The 9,817-nt window shown below is 40.3% G+C and overlaps 1 non-coding gene across 1 annotated transcript; it reads left to right on the top strand.

Moving 5' to 3' along the window:
• Nucleotides 1–8,832: 8,832 nt before the first annotated feature.
• Nucleotides 8,833–8,940, top strand: LOC112752728 (small nucleolar RNA R71). Its single transcript, XR_003177149.1, has one exon. It is a non-coding gene; the product is annotated as a small nucleolar RNA R71 (small nucleolar RNA).
• The last annotated feature ends 877 nt before the right edge of the window (nucleotides 8,941–9,817 follow it).

The following is a 9,817-nucleotide window of genomic DNA, read 5'->3' as shown; positions in this document are numbered from 1 at the left end:
TAGAATGATGAAGTCTTGATAAGGAAATAACTCTTCTCAATGTTCCAATGCTAAGACCAATTGAAAATTCAAATTCTAAAACCTAGAGAGAAAAACCTAAGAGAGTGAAAACTAAATCTGAAACTGTCTCTGAATGAATGTGTTAATTGTTTCTGCATGTTCTCTGACTCTAGTCTGCTGTTCCGGGCCGAAAACTGGGTCGAAATAAGGCCCAAAATCGCCCCCAACGAATTCTGCAGATTATGCAGATCGCACATGTCACGCGATCGCGTCATCCATGCGGACGCGTCATTCGCGCTTTTCCTCGCCACGCGTTCGCGTCGTCCACGCTACCGCGTCGCCAGAACTTTTCCAATTCGCACGGCCGCGTGAGCCATGCGGCCGCGTCACTGCGACTTGCTCTCCTTCACGCGGTCGCGTGAGCCATGCAATCGCGTCACTTCTCGCTGGTTATCTCCTCAAATTCTTGTGTTTCTTCCATTTTTGCTAGCTTCCTTTCCAATCTCCAACTCATTCATGCCCTATAAAGTCTGAAACACTTAACACACAGATCACGGCATCGAATGGAATAAAGGAAAATTAAAAATAAATAATTAAAGTCTCTAGGAAGCAGTTTTCAAACATGTAATAAATTCAGGAAGGAAATCTAAATGCATGCTAATTTAATGAATAAGTGGGTAAGGATCATGATAAAACCACACAATTAAACACAATATAAACCATAAAATAGTGGTTTATCAACCTCCCCACACTTAAACATTAGCATGTCCTCATGCTTAATTGAAGGAGATAAGGAAATAAGTATGAACATGTAGAAACTCATGAAATGCAGTGCAAACCTACACATATATAAATAAATGCAACTATATGATTCTTGTCCACTTAATCAAAAGTAAATAAGCTCTTCAAAATAATTACAAATCAAATTCCACTAATTTTATCATTACATAATAAAACAGATAAAAGTGCAAGAAAATGGCTCGTGAAAGCAGGGTACATGAAAATTCAAGCATTGAACCCTCGCTGATAATGTATGTACACTCTGATCTCTAGTGTATAGGGTGGTCACTCTATCCTTCTCTAATCATGCTTTCTAACTTTTGTTCTTCTCCTAACCAATCAACAATAGTTAATATACCAATACAAACATCATGAGGTCTTTTCAAGGTTGTAATGGGGCTAAGGTATAGGCAGGGGTGTATATTTGGTCAAGTGAGCTAATAAATTGAATCTTTAATTAACCCAAGCTCTAATATAACTTGTATACACTTAATGTCATCTTTAAAGTTCATACCTAGCTACCCAGAATTCCCTTTTTCAATCCATACTCATGTATCAACTTATATTTTTGGTTCTATCATATGTGCATTGATCTTCGAATTCTGAATTCAACATTGGGGTAATTTTGTCCCCTTATTTATTGATTTTTTTCATATTTATTATTTTATTTTATTTTATTTTATTTTATTTTATTTTATTTTATTTTATTTTATTTTTTTATATAAAGCTTGTCAATGCACATAGATTTTTTATTCTTATAGTTTCACATGAGTAGGTATCCAAATTCCCCTTAAATTTTTATGACACATTCCCTTAACAACTTTTGTTTCTACAATTTCCCATACTTAACTAGCACACACAATTCTATCTTAAGCTAACCAAAGATTCAATTTGGGATATACGATTGTTTTTCGGCTTAAGGTTAGTAATGTGGTAAAATATCGAACAAATGGGAATTAAAGGCTCAAAGTGGTTAACAAAGGTAATTGAAAAGGGTAGGCTTAATTTGGATGAGTGAGTTTAAACAAATAATGGCCTCAATCATGTGCAAGCATGCAAATATAATAACTATTGGACATATAAGATAAAACAAAATATAGATTACAATCATAGAGAAGCAAACACACAAGAACGAAATAATTATGGTTAAATAATGTAACCATTCATAAAGGCTCAAATCTTTCACAGATTGTGTGTTCTTTAACTCAAATATCATGTTCCAAATATAACTCAAGCAAATTTATCATAAAAATTTTGAAAAATTAGTGAAATTTTGTTCCAAAGATAGATTTTTAAAAGAAACTTATTGTCTTTTCAATCAAGTAGAACATGCATGCAACTATCCTAACCTATGCAATTTATTCTATTCTATAAAGGAAAGAAAATCTAACTAAAATATCCTAATTATTGGTGCCAGAGAAGAGAATTTACCTCCGGAAGTCAGGTACTGACCGACCTCCCCACACTTAAGGCTTTGCACCGTCCTCGGTGCCATCTGTCAGAAAAAAGGGTGGGCTGGTAGCAGTATCTCCACAGGCGGGGCCGTCATGGCTCCCTGTGCTGGTGAAGGAAGTGGAGTCCGGGGTGTCTGAGTCTCTAAAATGTCCCTTGAGTAGCTCCTTGAGGTGTTTGAATCGGCGCTCGTTACGGCGCTCTCTCATCTTTGCTTTCTGTTCTTGCCGATCCAACCGTTTGATTATCTGCTGGAGCACTTTCTTAGTTGTAGATGCTTGTGGTGTTGAAGAAAGATTATCTTCAACTGGAGCAGTAGGAAGGCTTGTAGTGGCTGCTGAGAGTCTGAGGTATTTCCCGTTAGGGACATACTGATCATCCCGTGGAAGCATGACTTTGGTGTCCCCAGCTCTGTAGGAGACTCCGGCTGCTGAGACAAGATCTGAGACCAGGGCAGGGAAAGGTAAGTTGCCCGCAATTTGTACGTGTTCTATAGCATTCCAGATATGTCGTGAGAGATTCAGAGGTTAGTCTGTAAGGATGCACCATAGTAGAACAGCCATGTCCGCAGTGAAGGAGGACTCATAAGTGCTCGGAAAGACGTAATGGGACATGATCTACGCCCATACGCGAGCCTCCAAGGTAAGTGCTGAAGCCAAGATTCCCTTAGGGCGGGTACGGTGGTATCCGTAGATCCAACGGCTGCCAGGTAATGCGATGACTCCGAGAACGGAGTCCTAGTCGAATTGATATCTCTGGCGCTGAAGGGAGGCTTCTTAAAAAGCATCCATTCCTGTTGGAATAGGGGGAAGATTTAGAGCTTGCTGAATGGCCTCTTCTGTGATGGGGACTTGTTTCTACCGGACATAAACAGACTGCAGGGTCGGTATGTAGAAGTTGGAGTAGAACTCAACTACCCAAGAAAGATTGGCCTGCCTTGGCTGTCTCCGTAGGAAACCCCATTGTCTTTACTCAATTTGCGGCTCAACAAAGGTGGCAATATTGGACGGGAGGATAAGAAGGTATTCATTGTTATAATTCCTTTCTGCCATGATAGGGAACATCTGCTCACAGTAGCGATTGGGAAATCGCGCAGTGTCCTTTGCTGGAAAGGCTTTCTCCTTTTCGTCAACTTTTATTATCCGCTTAACTCTTTTTGTTGAGGGCTTGACGGCGGCTGAAGAAGGCTCTGCCACTAATGCTCTCTTAGTTCCTCTTCTTGCTGGTGGTTTGGAAGTGGCTTTCTCCTTTCCTTTCTTGGTGGCCATCCTGAAAGAAGGGAAGAGAAAGAAAATTAAATTTAAAGAGATATACAGCAAGAAAGGAAAATGGAAAAAGGGGGTGATGTATGCACATGAAGATATGCTGACATTATCACATGCTCGCGAGTACGTGTGAGAAGCCAACTATGGAAAATAGCTAGGGCATGTAAAGACAAATGAATGCAAGGTGTTTATTGGCATGCTGGCAAAGGGCATGAGTAGCATAGACTAAGCAATACTTTGTAACAAACCATCACGTTTGTATTGACAATTAAATTCAATTAATAAAATAATAAGGGAAAGTTGTGAAAAGCAAGCATTGAATAGTAGAATAAAGTAATGTAGAAAAGTGCATAGGGCTATATAGGCTCTTTCACAAACACATGGCATGCATGGTAAGTAAGATATAAAAAGTATGAAATTGAACATGCAAGCAATCCCCTTAAAAGTAATAATAATTGTCAAATAAATTGTAACAAGTCACAAGCATATAATGAGGGATAATGACTCAAAAATTTTCTAGCACCATGTAAAAAGGGAAAGAAGAAAATGAAATACAAAAGTGAAAAGAAAAAGGAGGGAAAAAGAAAATAAAAATGTATATAATATAATAAGAATGATGGAAAAGAGAAGAAGGAAGAAGAAAGTAAAACCTTGTTAATGGTGGTGAGAGAGATAGAGAGTGAAAGGTGAGATAGAAGGGAGAAGGGGGTGGGAAGGAAGAAATAAGGAGGGGAAAGAAAAACTAGGATTTGGGAGAGAGAAAGATAAGATAATTTGGCAATTTAGGTTGAGCTGTGCGGCGCATGCGACGCGGTCACGTGGGGCCCGCATTCATGTGGGTGCGCGTCAGGTAGGGGGACGCGATCGCGTCGGACACGCGGTCGCGTGATCCGTGTTACGCTGCTGGCGCGAGTACAGCTTCGCTCCAGCACAAGTCTTTGTTCATTTTAATTTAATTGCCAAATTAGGTGACGCGATCGCGTGGGTCACGCGATCGCATTAGTGTGCGTTGTAAAATGGGTGACGTGGCCGCATCGGCGACGCGGTCGCGTGACAAGGATTGTGCTTCCAGCACCAATCCAGCATCACTCTCGCATAGTATCTCAGTGTCCACCTTTTTACGTCGAAAATTCAGGGCACGCGGCCACGTGGGGCACGCGGTCGCGTGGGAGGCCAAGATTCCCATGCGACGCGAACACGTCAGGGACGCGGTCGTGTGGGTCGATTTGTGCCATTGGCACACCTCCAGCCGGACTCCAGCTGATCTCTCTGTTCATTTATTTGTTTTCTCCACCCCCTTTGCGACGCGGACGCGTCGCTGATGCGATCGCGTCGCGTGGCGAAATTTTTTTTTTTTGGAAATGTAAAGACATGTAAATGAAAAGAGCACGAAAGCACTAATAAAGAGAAGAGTTATTAAAGAAGAAAAATTAAAAGTGAAGAAAAGAACGATCATACCGCGGTGGGTTGTCTCCCACCAAGCACTTTGCTTTAAATAGACCCATTGCTGGCACTTTCCAGTATGGTCTTATCTTGGGGCCTCATACCCTGTGTAACATAGCTGAGTAGCACGATCTTGTCAATCATGTGGTAGGGGCATGCTTCCAGAAGATTATTGAAGTGCTCCCAGTATTCAAAGAGAGTCTCATTGTCATCCTGAACAATTGTGGAGATATCCTTCCTTAGCTTATCAGTAACTTCAGATGGAAAGAATTTCTCCAGAAACTCCTTTCTGAGTATATCCCAGTTGGATACATTTGCTAGAGGTTGAGTGTAGTACCACTCTCTTGCTTTTCCCTCAAGAGAAAACGGAAAAGCTTTCAGCAAAATTGAAGTTTCATCAGTGCCATCACGCCTAACAGTAGAACAGGCTGCCTGGAAATCTCTTAAGTGCTTGATAGGCTCTTGAGCAGGTAGGCCATGAAACCTGGGCATCAAATTTAGCAGTGCGGGCTTTATTTCAAAATCCGTAGCTACCGCCGGATGATGCGCTTGAAACGGTTGCATTGTAAAATTAGGGGCTCCTTCCTCCTGGATGGTAACTCTCCTAGCTGCCATGTTTTCTGCACATAAAACAACCGAATCAGTAGAACGGGGGCTGGTTTCTTCCTCAGATTCACTTTCACATCCGCCCTCAGAGCGGGCTAACCAACGCTGTTCTCGCCTTATTCGTGAAATTGTCCTTTCAATTTCGGGATCGAATATTAGCAAGCGCGGATCAGGAAGTGAACGCGTCATTTGACGGAAGAAACATGCAGCTCATAGTAGCAAAATAAAATAAAATGCAAATAAATAAATTCTAATTAATAAAATTAGCACTCTATTGCAACTCCCCGGCAACGGCGCCAAAAATTGATGAGACGCAGAAGCTGGTGAATTAAAAATTATTAAAATGGTTAAGTTGCAAGTATAGTTCTTAACTCACCGAAAATCTGCCTATCAATTTAGAAATATGTCACAGAGAATTAAATTAAAAATTACTGGGAGTTTTAAGTCCCAGGTCATCTCCCAACGAGTTGCAGAAAAGTGTGCTATCCTATTAATCGGATGTTCAAAGAAGTTGAGTTGGGTAAATTGGAATGTAAATTAAGGAAATTTAATTAATATGAATAAAAGCCTTGACAGGGAGTTGATTAGTTGGAATCTCTATTATGGATGGAATGATTTTAAGATTGATTTATAATTAATGGTTGCTTTGTTTGGTTATCCTTTACCATGTAAGGGAAAGTTAAACAAGTTGGAATGCTAGATCTGTTCACAAGTTGCAACCCACTTAGTTCAAAGGGATTGACGTTGGTGACAGGATAACAATCCAACAATTAACCCAATTACAAATTTTCTTTCAATCCTTCCAACTCAAGAGTTCCTTTTTAATCAACTCCCCATCAAGTAAGGAAACTACTCACGCATTGTAAATAAAGAATCCATAACACATGAAAGGGAATTAAAAGAAGACATGATTATTGGAATTGAAACTGAATTAAAAAGAAATAATCCTTGCATTAATTAATCATAAAAGTATTCAAATAACAAAATTTAACAAAACAAGGAACATAGAAGAATGAAACCAAGTTAAGAAAACAAACTAGAATGATGAAGTCTTGATGAGGAAATAACTCTTCTCAATGTTCCAATGCTAAGACCAATTGAAAATTCAAATTCTAAAACCTAGAGAGAAAAACCTAAGAGAGTGAAAACTAAATCTGAAATTGTCTCTGAATGAATGTGTTAATTGTTTTTGCATGTTCTCTGACTCTAGTCTGCTGTTCCGGGCCAAAAACTGGGTCGAAATAGGGCCCAAAATCGCCCCCAACGAATTCTGCAGATTATGCAGATCGCACATGTCACGCGATCACGTCATCCATGCGGACGCGTCATTCGCGCTTTTCCTCGCCACGCGTTCGCGTCGTCCACGCTACCGCGTCGCCAGAACTTTTCCAATTCGTGCGGCCGCGTGAGCCATGCGGCCGCATCACTGCGACTTGCTCTCCTTCGTGCGGTCGCGTGAGCCATGCGACCGCGTCACTTCTCGCTGGTTATCTCCTTAAATTCTTGTGTTTCTTCCATTTTTGCTAGCTTCCTTTCCAATCTCCAACTCATTCATGCCCTATAAAGTCTAAAACACTTAACACACAGATCACGGCATCGAATGGAATAAAGGAGAATTAAAAATAAATAATTAAAGTCTCTAGGAAGCAGTTTTCAAACATGTAATAAATTCAGGAAGGAAATCTAAATGCATGCTAATTTAATGAATAAGTGGGTAAGGATCATGATAAAACCACACAATTAAACACAATATAAACCATAAAATAATGGTTTATCAATATCCTTGAGCTTTAAACACAAGGGAGTCTTCATTCACTTGAATGATCAATTCTCCTCTATCAACATCAATCACAGCTTTTGCTGTGGCTAGGAAGGGTCTGCCAAGGATGATGGACTCATCCATACACTTCCCAGTCTCTAGGACTATAAAATCAGCAGGGATGTAATGGTCTTCAACCTTTACCAAGACATCCTCTACAAGTCCATAAGCCTGTTTCTTTGAATTGTCTGCCATCTCCAGTGAGATTCTTGCAGCTTGTACCTCAATGATCCCTAGCTTCTCCATTACAGAGAGAGGCATAAGGTTTATGCTTGACCCTAGGTCACATAGAGCCTTCTCAAAGGTTATGGTGCCTAGGGTACAAGGGATTGAGAACTTTCCAGGGTCCTGTCTCTTTTGAGGTAATCTCTGCCTAGTCAAGTCATCTAGTTCTTTGATGAGCAATGGAGGTTCATCCTCCCAAGTCTCATTACCAAACAGCTTAGCATTTAGCTTCATGATTGCTCCAAGGTACTTAGCAACTTGCTCTTCAGTGACATCTTCATCCTCTTCAGAGGATAAATACTCATCAGAGCTCATGAAAGGCAGAAGTAAATTCAATGGAATCTCTATGGTCTCAGAATGAGCCTCAGATTCCCATGGTTCCTCATTATGGAACTCCATGGAGGTCAGTGGACGTCCATTAAGGTCTTCCTCAGTGGAGATCACTGCCTCTTCCTCCTCTCCAGGTTCATCCATGTGAGACATGTTTACGGCCTTGCACTCTCTCTTTGGATTCTCTTTTGTGTTGCTTGGGAGAGTACTAGGAGGGAGTTCAGTAATTTTCTTACTCAGCTGACCCAATTGTGCCTCCAAATTTCTAATGGAGGACCTTGTTTCAGTCATGAAACTTTGAGTGGTTTTGATTAAATCAGAGACAATGGTTGCTAAGTCAGAGTGGCTCTGCTTAGAATTCTCTGTTTGTTGCTGAGAATGTGATGGAAAAGGCTTGTCATTGCTAAACCTGTTTCTTCCACCATTGTAGTTGTTGAAACCTTTTTGAGGTCTCTGTTGATCCTTCCATGAGAGATTTGGATGATTTCTCCATGAAGGATTATAGGTGTTTCCATAGGGTTCTCCCATGTAATTCACCTCTTCCATTGCTGGGTTCTCAGGGTCATAAGCTTCTTCTTCAGAGGAAGCTTCCTTAGTACTGCCTGTTGCTGCTTGCATTCCAAACAGACTCTGAGAAATCATACTAACTTGTTGGGTCAATATTTTATTCTGAGCCAATATGGCATTCAGAGTATCAATCTCAAGAACTCCTTTCTTCTGAATCGTCCCATTATTCACAGGATTTCTTTCAGAAGTATACATGAATTGGTTATTTGCAACCATTTCAATGAGTTCCTGAGCTTCTGCAGGTGTCTTCTTCAGATGAAGAGATCCTCCAGCAGAGCTATCCAATGACATTTTGGATAGTTCAGACAGGCCATCATAGAAGATTCCTATGATGCTCCATTCTGAAAGCATGTCAGAAGGGCACCTTCTGATCAATTGCTTGTATCTTTCCCAAGCTTCATAGAGGGATTCACCTTCCTCCTGTCTGAAGGTTTGGACTTCCACTCTAAGCTTACTCAATTTTTGAGGTGGAAAGAACTTTGCCAAGAAGGCATTGACTAGCTTTTCCCAAGAGTTCAGGCTTTCCTTAGGTTGTGAATCCAACCATGTCCTAGCTCTGTCTCTTACAGCAAAAGAAAAAAGCATAAGTCTGTAGACTTCAGGGTCAACCCCATTGGTCTTGACAGTGTCATAGATTTGCAAGAATTTAGCTAAGAACTGATGAGGATCTTCCAATGGAAGTCCATGAAACTTGCAATTCTATTGCATTAGAGAAACTAATTGAGGCTTAAGCTCAAAGTTGTTTGCTCCAATGGCAGGAATTGAGATGCTTTTCCCATAGAAGTCGGGAGTTGGTGCAGTAAAGTCACCAAGCACCTTCCTTGCATTGTTGGCATTGTTGTTGTTTTCGGCTGCCATGGTTTCTTCTTCTTTGAAGAGCTCTGTTAGGCCCTCTAAAGAGAATTGTTCTTTAGCTTCTATTAGCTTTCTCTTCAAGGTCTTTTCAGGTTCAGGATCAGCTTGAACAAGTATGCCTTTATCTTTGTTCCTGCTCATATGAAAGAGAAGAGAACAAGAAAGTAGGAAATCTTCTATGTCACAGTATAGAGATTCCTTGAGGTGTCAGAGAAAAAGAAGAATAGAAGGAGGAGGTAGATGGAGGAGAATTCAAATATATAAAGAAGGAGAGAGTTCGAATTGTACCTTGAGGAGGAGTCTTAGTCCCTTAAATAGAAGGATGTGAAAAGAGGGGAAGAATTTTCGAAAATAATTTAAAAAGATTTTTAATAATTAAAAAGAAATTTGAAAATTTGATTGAGATTTTCGAAAACTAAGATTGGGAAAGAAATAAAGTGATTTTTGAAAAAGATTTTGAAATTAGAAAAAGATA

Source organism: Arachis hypogaea, chromosome 15 (assembly GCF_003086295.3).
Source record: "Arachis hypogaea cultivar Tifrunner chromosome 15, arahy.Tifrunner.gnm2.J5K5, whole genome shotgun sequence".
Taxonomy (NCBI): domain Eukaryota; kingdom Viridiplantae; phylum Streptophyta; class Magnoliopsida; order Fabales; family Fabaceae; genus Arachis; species Arachis hypogaea.
The sequence above is the reverse complement of the archived record's forward strand: the minus strand, read 5'-3'. Positions and strand labels throughout refer to the sequence as shown.